Here is a 10,164-nt window from a genome sequence, read left to right as displayed (position 1 = left end):
ATGACTGATGGCCGCATATCGGTGCGCTAACAAGCAATCGTGATGATTCTCCTGCTCAGACCAGCACAGTGAGTATTACTGATGGAGGAAGAGAAGCACGCACCTTATAAACCCAGTTGTCACAAGTACATTTGATAGCCAAATTGTTCCACATCTGCAGGAAATACAATCACCAACTGCACACAAAAGTAACTGCTTGTTGGGTTTTGGAGAAAGTAATTGTCTGTGGTTGCAAGAAATACCTGACCCCAGACTAATAATATCCTCTACTACAAAATTTGGAATCAGAACAGAGAGCCATTAGGTTCTTTGTTTAGCCAGAAACGTAACCCATAAAAGCAGGAGCTGTGAGGGAGTAATGCGCCCTGTGCCCCCAGGAGCAGAGAAATCTGTTCACCAGAGAAAGGGCAGAGAAGCAGAGGTGCAAAAAAAGAAGTGGGAAAATGAGGTTAAGAGAAACAGCCCTGAGGGCTTGGTGGCTGCCCATTTCATCAGCTCCCAGCGGAGCTCACTGCACGCTTGTCCTGGAGTTCCTGAGATGTCCTTTATCCTTTTAATTCAGATCTATATTGGTTAGTTGGATGGTTGGATCTTGTCTTAAAGTAATTTGAATGTGGAAGAGAGTTTAAAAGGAAACGCCCCGACCCCTTTTCCTATAGTGCAGTTTAGAGAATTTTGATTCACCAACCCCTTCAGCAGAGCCTCCAAGCTTCCCTGGGTCCCTGTCATGGTTCTTCATGCTTTTGTCCAAGTGTCCCTTTCAAGCTCCACCTGTGCTTTTTTTTTTTTTTAAGATTTATTTATTTATTTTTAGAAAGATGGGAAGGAAGGGAGAAAGAGAGGGAGAGAAGCATCAACGTGTGTTTGCCTCTCAAGCGCCTCCTACTGGGGATCTGGCTTGCAACCCAGGCATGTGCCCTGAATGGGAATCAAACTAGCGACCCTTTGGTTCACAGACTGGCACTCAACCTACTGAGCCACACCAGCCAGGGCACCTGTGTTTTTTGAATGTTGCTTAATAACAGTTTTCACCAGCACTGTCACATGGCCCTAATCCTAGATATGGCACATGGTGTCCATTTTTACAATAAGCAGGACAGACATGACAACCTGCCCTCTTTAAAAACAACAGCAAAAGTACAACCCTGTAAATCACTAGAGGTGGCAAGATACAGCAGCTGGCTATTTTCCAAAAAGGAACTAAAGGGCTCACGTGTGTTCTTGGAGACAAAGAAAGGATAGAGAATGAAGGGTGTGTAGACCAGATGCACATGGAATCCCTCAGGGAATTTTAAAATCATGATGCCGAAGTTCTAATTCCAAAGATTCAGATGGAATTGGTCTGGACCCAAAACACCAGAACATTAAAAATGCCTCAGCGTCACAGGGGATTCTAATGAGCAGCCAAGGCTGAGAGCCACTGTTATGGAGGAGCAACACTGTTGGCAGTTGGGCAGGTTTTAGGAAAAGCTGAAGGTGATGAGATTGATTTTTTTGTTTAGTTTTTAAAATATATTTTATTGATTATGGTATTACAGTTGTCCCATTTCCCCCCTTTATTCCCCTCTGCCCTGCACACCCCCTCCAACACGCATTCCCCTCCTTTAATTCATGTCCATGGGTCATACAGATAAGTTCTTTAGCATCTACATTTCCTATACTATTTTTAACCTCCTTCTGTATATTTTCTACCTACCATTTATGCTACTTTTTCTCTGTACCTTTTCCCCCCTCTCCCCACCCACTCCCCCACTGATAACCCTCCATGTGATCTCCATTCTGTGGTTCTGTTCCTGTTCTAGTTGTTTGCTTAGTTTGGTTTTTGTTTTTGATTTTTTTCATGTTTGGTTGTTAATAGCTGTCAATTTGTTGTCATTTTACTGTTCATATTTTTTATTTTCTTTTTCTTAGATGAGTTCCTTTAACATTTCATAGTATAAGGGCTTGGTGATGATGAACTCCTTTAACTTAACCCTATTTGAGAAGCACTTTATCTACCCTTCTATTCTGAATGATAGCTTTGCTGGATAGAGTCATCTTGGATGTAGGTCCTTGTCTTTCATGACTTGGGATACTTCTTTCCAGACCCTTCTTGCCTGTAAGGTCTCTTTGGTGAAATCAGCTGACAGTCTTATGGGAACTCCTTTGTAGGTAACTGTCTCCTTTTCTCTTGCTGCTTGTAAGATTCTCTCCTTATCTTTTATCTTGGCTAATGTCATTATGATGTACCTTGGTGTGTGCTTCCTTGGGTCCAACTTCTTTGGGACTGTCTGAGCTTCCTGGACTTCCTGGAAGTCTATTTCCTTTGCCAGATTGGGGAAGTTCTCCTTCATTATGTATTCAAATAAGTTTTCCATTTCTGCCCTTCCTCTTCTCCTTCTGGCACCCTTATGATTCAGATGTTGGAAGGTTTAAAGTTGTCCTGGAGGTTCCTAAGCCTCTCCTCATTTTTTTGAATTCTTGTTTCTTCACTCTATTTTGGAGGAATGTTTATTTCTTCCTTCTGTTCCAAACTGTTGATTTAGTCACAGTTTCCTTCCTGTCACTGTTGGTTCTCTGTACATTTTCCTTTATTTCACTTTTCATAACCTTCATTTTTTTCTCTAATTCGTGAGCATATTCAACCAATTCTATGAGCATCCTGATTACCAGTGTTTTGAACTGTGTATCTGATAGGTTGGTTATCTCTTCATCACTTAGTTGTATTTTTTTCTGGAGCTTTTACCTGTTCTTTCATTTGAGCCATATTTTTGTCTTGGGGCACCTGTTACATAGTAAGGGGCCTTGGGTGTTCACCAGGGTGGGGCAACCGAAGTCGCTGAGTTGTGGAACTGTATGTAGGGGAAGCGTCCGAGAGGGAGCAGTGCCGCTTGCTCCACTCTCTGCCAGTTTTCAGTCATTCCTCAACTTCCCACAATCAAATTGGGCCCTTCTGGTGCTGATTCCCAAGGGGATGAGTTTATGTAAGTTCTAGGACCCAGTGGGTCTCTCCAATGAACTCTCCTGTGAGGCTGGGAGTTTCTCCCACAGCCTCAACCCCCACAGGTGTTTTTAGTCAGAGGCTTTGAGGCTTTATTTCCCTTTGCTGGGACCCTGGGTTGCAGTCTGTCTCACTCCCTAGTTGTTCCTCCCAGTTTATCTGGACACGAATGTGGGACTGCCCAGTCCTCAAGCCACCAGCTCACCCAGCCCGGCAGCTGCCACCTTGCTATGAGTCTTCTCCACCTGGCTGCCCATCTCCACCCCTCCTACATGCAGGATGAATGTTTTTTCTTTAACTCCTTGGTTGTCAGACTTCCATACAATTCAATTTTCTGTCAGTTCTGGTTGTTTTTTGTTTTTAAATTTGTTGTTGTCCTTTTGGTTGTGTGAGGAGGCACATTGTGTCTACCTATACCTCCGTCTTGGTCAGAAGTCAATAAGATTGATATTGACCAAACTTTTAATTCTCCACCACATCTAGTTTTAAGTAATGACTATCTATTAAGGACCCACTGTGTGCCAGAAACTGTGCTTTATATTAATTACCTCCATTCATCAGAGCGACCCACAAGTTTTTCTAGTTCAGGAAGATAAAACCCAGGAAGAAAAGTATCTCCACTAAGAAGAAACTCCTCAGTCATAGAGTTTGTGTCTTTCCTGATACACCACTTGCTCTGACCTCTCTGTGCCTCAGGACCATCAGGGGAACTTGCTATCAGTGTGTACCTTGGCCCTATCTCACAGGGATTAAATAGGTTTAAATGGGTTCAAGTCTTTCTCTCAAGCATGCCAGGTAAGTCTTATGCACATGGTTCAGAGACAACTTAGGAGAGTTTCCAAATTATACTGTTTCCTCAGTGCCAACATGGTAGATGCTTAAGAAAAAAATACCAGGAGCGAAGAGGAAGGGAGGGAGGGAAGGAAGGGTAAAGGGAGGAGGAGGAATAAAACCAGAAAAGTCAGCATTCATGCTGCTTGTCACTATCAGAACCAATAAGTAGAGACAAGGATTGAATCTTTATGGGTGCTTTATTCAGACACCAGTGATCTGAGAAGATGGAGGGTTATGTACCCTCAAAAATTATCTTAACATCTCATCTCAAGCCTACCTTTTTATAAGGAAAAGAAAGGATAGGCAAGGAGTTTGGAGAAAAAGTTAGTTGGAGAAGAGTTGCAGTCCAGCAATGATTTTCCTAGTACTTCTTTATCTATTAATCAACAATTTTTTTATCCTCCTCCCCTTTTATTGGAAAACTATGGGCACCTTATATATTTCTATTTATATCACCACTATGTGGTCAGATTTATTTATTTTTTATTGTTGTTCAAGTACAGTTGTCTCCACTTACCCCCACCACTCTCCCCCACCCCATCGACCCAACCTCCCACCCTCAATCCTACCCTGCCTTCGGTTTGTCCATGGGTCCTTTATACATGTTCCTTGAAGAACCTTTCCCTCTTTTCCTCCATTATCCCCTCCTCCCCCTCCCATCTGGTTACTGTCAGTTTGTTCTTTATTTCAATGTCTCTGGTTATGTTTTGCTTGCTTCTTTGTTTTGTTGACTAGGTTCCACTTATAGTTGACATCATATGGTATTTGTCTTTCACCGATTGGCTTATTTCACTTAGCATAATGCTCTCCAGTTCCATCCATGCCATTGCAAAGGGTATAAGCTCCTCCTTTCTTTCTGCTGCATAGTATTCCATTGTGTAAATGTACCATAGTTTTTTGATCCACTCATTTGCTGATGGGCACTTAGGTTAGCACTTGGCTATTGTAAATTGTGCTACTATGAACATTGGGATGCATAGGTTCTTTTGAATGGGTGTTTCAGGGCTCTTAGGGTATAATCCCAGCAATGGAATTGCTGGGTCAAAAGGCAGTTCCATTTTTAGTTTTTTGAGGAAATTCCATACTGTTTTCCACAGTGGCTGCACCAGTCTGCATTTGCACCAACAGTGCACTAGGGTTCCCATTTCTCCACAACCTCACCAGCACTTGCTGTTTGTTGATTTGCTTATGATGACCATTCTGACCAGGGTGAAGTGGAATCTCATTGTGGTTTTAATTTGCATCTCTCTGATGGCTAGTGATGCTGAGCATCCTTTTGTATGTCTCTGGACCCTCTGTATGTCCTCCTTGGAGAAATGTCTGTTCAGGTTGTTTACCCATTTTTTAATTGGGTTGTTTGTCTTTCTGGAGTGGAGTTGTGTGAATTATTTATATATTTTGGAGATCAGACCCTTGTCCAAGATATCACTGTCAAATATATTTTCCCATACGTCTGGATCCCTTTTCACTTTACTGTTACTTTCTTTAGCAGTGCAGAAGCTTTTTATTTTGATGAAGTCTGATTTGTTTATTATTTCCTTTATGTCTCTTGCTCTAGGGAACATATCAGTGAAAATTTTGCTGTGTGGAATATCTGAGATTAAAAATATGGAACACTTCATGAATTTGTGTGTCATCCTTATGCAGGAGCCATGCTAATCTTCTCTGTGTCATTCCAATTTTAGTATATGTGCTGCCTAATTCAGTACTGATCAACAATTTTTTTATCTGCTTTATGGATATTCCCTCCTTGGACACAATGGCTCAGATACCATCTCCATCTCTTGCAGATCCCCTGGGGCACAAAGATTTAATTTCTCATTGACATCCTGGAGTCAGGTGGTCATTCCAGCTCCTGGAATAACAGCTTTCCACATGCATTAGTCACTTAAGCCTATCAATATGACTGAAGCTATAATCTTTAACTCTTGAGTTTCCCTCTCATTCCCCACCTTTGTTAGTTTTTAATTATCTTATACCTATAAGATTAGTTTAAAGAAACACAAACTAAAACAACATAAAAGTGATACAATTATTTAAACATCATTTTGCTGTTGAGTAAATAGTCTTTCCACATATTAGAAACCATCTTGCAGGCAATATGACATGACTAAAGGCATGAGGTACATTGGTGTTGCGATTAATCTAAAACAGTTTTTAGTACAATTGACAAAATTTGCACATTTTCCAGCTAGGGCTACATTAGCCTTTTGAAAGAAAATACTTCCCTTTTCTTTAGAGTTACCATAGGTCCCCAATTACCTTTTCAGGGGAGTACAAATGCCAGCAAGATATGAAATGAAAGTTTGTTCAACAGAGATTCCAGTCTACTTTTCTTCTGGTTGGCTTTCTGGAGATCCTGTCTCCTAAGTCTTGAGTAGCACCTTATCTCCAGACTCAAAGGAATACAGCAAACTTGTGGGGGAGAGATCTCTAATACAGCTAAGGTCATTAACCACAGCTAAGGTCTGACTTCAATGTTGTACTTAGTTTTTTACTTTCACTTCTTGATCTATATATATCCCCGCTGCCCTCAATCTTAGCCTGAAATGGTTGCCTGTACACAATTTCATAAGGACTCAATTGAATCCCATTTTGAGGAGCCACCCTTATCCTGAACGTGACAATAGGTAAAACTTGATCCCAATGGAGATGAGCTTCTTGACACAATTTGGCTATGTTTTTCTTCAAGGTGTGATTCATCTTCTCTACCTTCCCAGAAGCCTGAGGTCTCCATACTGTGTGGAGTTTCTACTTGATTCCATGTAATTTCTGAAACAAAACCAGGTCCATTATCATTCTGGATGCTGCTGGGTAGGTCAAAGTGAGGGATTATTTCCTTCAGTAGGTCTTTCATTACCTCTGAGGATTTCTCATTTCTATTAGGATAGGCATCTACCCAACCTGAAAAGGTGTCAATGTAGACTAACAAATATTTCCATCCTCAGACTCTCGCCATCTGGATAAAGTCTATCTGCCAGTCCTCAAACGGGCAGCGCCCTTGGTATTGTTTCCCTCTTTTTTCTGATAGAGATCTGTCTTAGGATTGTTCTTCTGGCACACATGGCTTTAGAAATTCCAGGGCCTGTGGGCCATGGTTTAATATAGGTGGTTCAAAACCTCAGCTCTTAGCTTTCTATAAGTCTGCAGTTGAATATTCAGGGTCAAATTCTGACAAGTCTAGAACAGGTACCAAATGTTCCTTTAGCAGCCCCTTTGCTGCTTAATCAGCCAGTTTATTTGCTTTAGCCACTTCAGTGTCTTCTTTCTGATGCTGAGGGCAGTGCATAACTGCCACCTGTAAAGGTACCCGAAGAGCTTCTAATAATTTAAAATTTCTATTGTATGCTTATTTTGTTTTTATTGGATGTTAGTAGTTTCTTTCCTTCCAGATACACATTCACTCTCTTTTAAATCAATTCTTCCAGAAAAAACTTCAATTATTTCAGCACAGTCATGCATTAGCATGGCCAAGTCAGATTCCAGGAGAAGGGAGATGGGATTTAACTTAGAGCTTTAAATGCTTGGTACCTGCCTATTCTTCCAGCAGTGAACCACAAATTTCCCTTTTGCTCCAGCAGGCTCAACACTTGGTGGGATGCATCAATGGTGATAGGCTGTCCCAAGGAAAACTTTTCAGCTTCCTGTAAAAGCTCACAGATGGCTGCCACAGCTCTCAAGCAGGCTGGCCACCCATGGACAATGTGATCTAGTTTCTTTGATGAGTCCAATGAGACTCCTTTCGTCAGGTTCAAGCAGGAACCCAAGAAACCTTACTGCTTGTTGGCAAATATGGGCCTTCTGTGCTGTTACTTCATAGCCACGAGATACCAGATGATTCAAGGTAGCTATAGTATTAGCTAAATGATGCATCTACATATTGCAACAGAGTTCCTCCTTCTAGTTTTAGATCTTTTAAGTCCTGGCTACCCCAAAAGCATGGGGGAGTACTTGAACTCTTGTTAGAAGACCGTCCAGCAGTTCTGAGTCTTGACCAAAGATTCTGGGTCCTGACATTCAAAAACAATCAGTGGTTGAGAGTCTTGGTCAGTCAGACTGCAAAGCATCTTTTAAGTCCAATACTGAATACCAGAGACTGTCCTTGAGTATACTGCTCTATACAATATCATTTATGGCCCTTAAATCTTGTATTGTATGTGGAGCAGCAAGGCCAAATGAATCCATATTCCTGAAACTTCTGAATTATTGGGCATATTCCTTTTAGGGTCTCTTGTCACAAGGCATACTGCCTATTATTGGGAGTCCCTGCCCCTGGTTTGAGATCAACTTTAACGGAGGAGGTTCACTTTGCATTCTTTGGCCTTCCAGCAGCCCATGCAATGGGGTTTATCTGATTCTCAATTTCTTTTAGGCAGGGCTGCTTTCCTTCTTCTTCCCATGGGTTTCATAAGGAACTGCCAGGCATGCTCTAGAGGGACCTGTAGGTGGAGCTGTCCACCAAATTTGGTTCCCTGATGGGTTTGGGATAGAAAAACCAGTTCAGGTTTACCTCTTTCAGCTCCCTTGGCCAAGTAAAGAGAAGGATCCCCCAGGGCTGGAGCGTCGATGGGAACCCTGGCCATGCTTGCAACAGCCATCTTGATCTTCCTGGTCCCTTTCTTCTGAGCTTCTACTGTCTGCCACAAGCAAATTTCCTTTTCTCTAGACCATTTTCCCATTTCCTTGATCTTTGACAAGACAACTCTAATTGCAGAATAGTACTGTAGTTTGAAGACTCATTCAATGGCCAGTGCTCTCCTGAGTCCAGGTTATACATAAGCCAAGCAGTATTTACAAAAAACAACATGTTCTTAGGTTTATAAATCAACCTATCAGCCATAATTTGCCCCAAAGAGCTGTTTCCTAGAACAGAGGCTCCCCCACCCCAATCTTACCAGACAGAGCTCTGTAGTATCACACAAATCAGAAGGCACCTTAATTCCTAATAACCATTCTAAGTTGTAACCTGAGACTGCAATTCTACCAAAAAGCACAGTGATTCAATCAAAAGTGAAGGTGATAGGGAGTGCTGAGAATCAGAGGAGAGTCCCCAACAGAAATCAATTGGTAACTGCTAGGAAGCCTCCAAATCTGCACCCCAGGCCTCCCAGTCAAGGCAGCCAACAGGACTCCCCACCAAATATCTAGACTTACTAGAGAGTCCCAAACACATTCCACCAGAGACATCAGAAAATGAAACCAGAAAAGTTGGTGTCCGTGCTGCCTGTCTCTACTACAACCAATTGAGAGAGACAAGGATTAAATCTTTATGGGCACTTTATTCAGATGCTGGCAATCTGAGAAGACTGCATGTTATGTACCCTCAAATACCATCTTAACATTTCATCTCAAGCCAAGCTTTTATAAGGAGAAGAAAGGGTAGGTGAGGGTTTTAGGGAAAAGGTTAATCAATTAATAGTTGCAGTCTAGCGAAGATTTTCCTAGTACTTCTTTATCTGTTGATCAATATTTTTTTATCTGTTTCATGGACATTCCCTACCTGGAACACAATGGCTCAAATACTATCTCCACCACTTGCAGACCCCATGGGGTACAAAGGTTGAGTTGCTTGTCAGCCTTCTGGAGTCACATAGGTCATGTACTCCAGTTCTTGGAATAACAGCTTTCCAAATGCATTAATTACTTAAGCCTATTACCTATAACTACAGCTAAAATTTTTAACTCTTGAGTTCCCCTATCAGAAAGGAGGGAAGGAATGAAGGAAGGAAGGAAGGGAGGGAAGGAAGGAGGAAGAAAGAGAAGGAAAAAAAAGGAGGAAGGAAAGAAAAGAGGACTTGGACTTCAGAAATAATTGAGTAATAATAATTTAGTAATAATTATTAGTTGATTAATAATTGAAATGACTGTCACACAATAAAATATTAAGGGATACACTTCATGTATCTGTAGGGCTTTTTGCCAGCCTTTCTTCCTGATGTCAAAGAGGTAAAATTGAAACCCTGAAGGTCAGGGGCAAAGGCAGCAGTGGGAAGTAGATGGGAGGGTATATCCTACTCAGAGCCGCCAAAGTGGACCATATGCCGGGAACAGAGGCATCCAGTTCCAAAGACAGATCTCCTGAGCCCAAAGGTGGTTTCTTGTCCATGCACCTATTCTATTGAACTTGGTTTTTACACCCATGAATAAAACATCCATTAATACATAAAATATAGAAGCTCAGGGTTCCAATTCCCGTTGGCATTTCAGGTCTACTTTAAAAAAGTAGAATGATTTTTTATTTTTTAATCCATCCAGCAAGAAGGATTCCATACTTAAAAACAAGGTCTTAGGCAAAGTGGCAAGAATAAAATAGATTTGGAGGTTAAACGACTCTTTCCACACAAACAGGA

The 10,164-nt window shown here is 41.6% G+C and overlaps 1 non-coding gene across 1 annotated transcript; it reads right to left on the bottom strand.

The window, feature by feature from the left end:
- Nucleotides 1–5,416: 5,416 nt before the first annotated feature.
- Nucleotides 5,417–5,523, bottom strand: LOC112296455 (U6 spliceosomal RNA). Its single transcript, XR_002973903.1, has one exon. It is a non-coding gene; the product is annotated as a U6 spliceosomal RNA (small nuclear RNA).
- Nucleotides 5,524–10,164: the final 4,641 nt, after the last annotated feature.

Source organism: Desmodus rotundus, chromosome 4 (genome assembly GCF_022682495.2).
Source record: "Desmodus rotundus isolate HL8 chromosome 4, HLdesRot8A.1, whole genome shotgun sequence".
Lineage (NCBI taxonomy): Eukaryota > Metazoa > Chordata > Mammalia > Chiroptera > Phyllostomidae > Desmodus > Desmodus rotundus.
The sequence above is the reverse complement of the archived record's forward strand: the minus strand, read 5'-3'. Positions and strand labels throughout refer to the sequence as shown.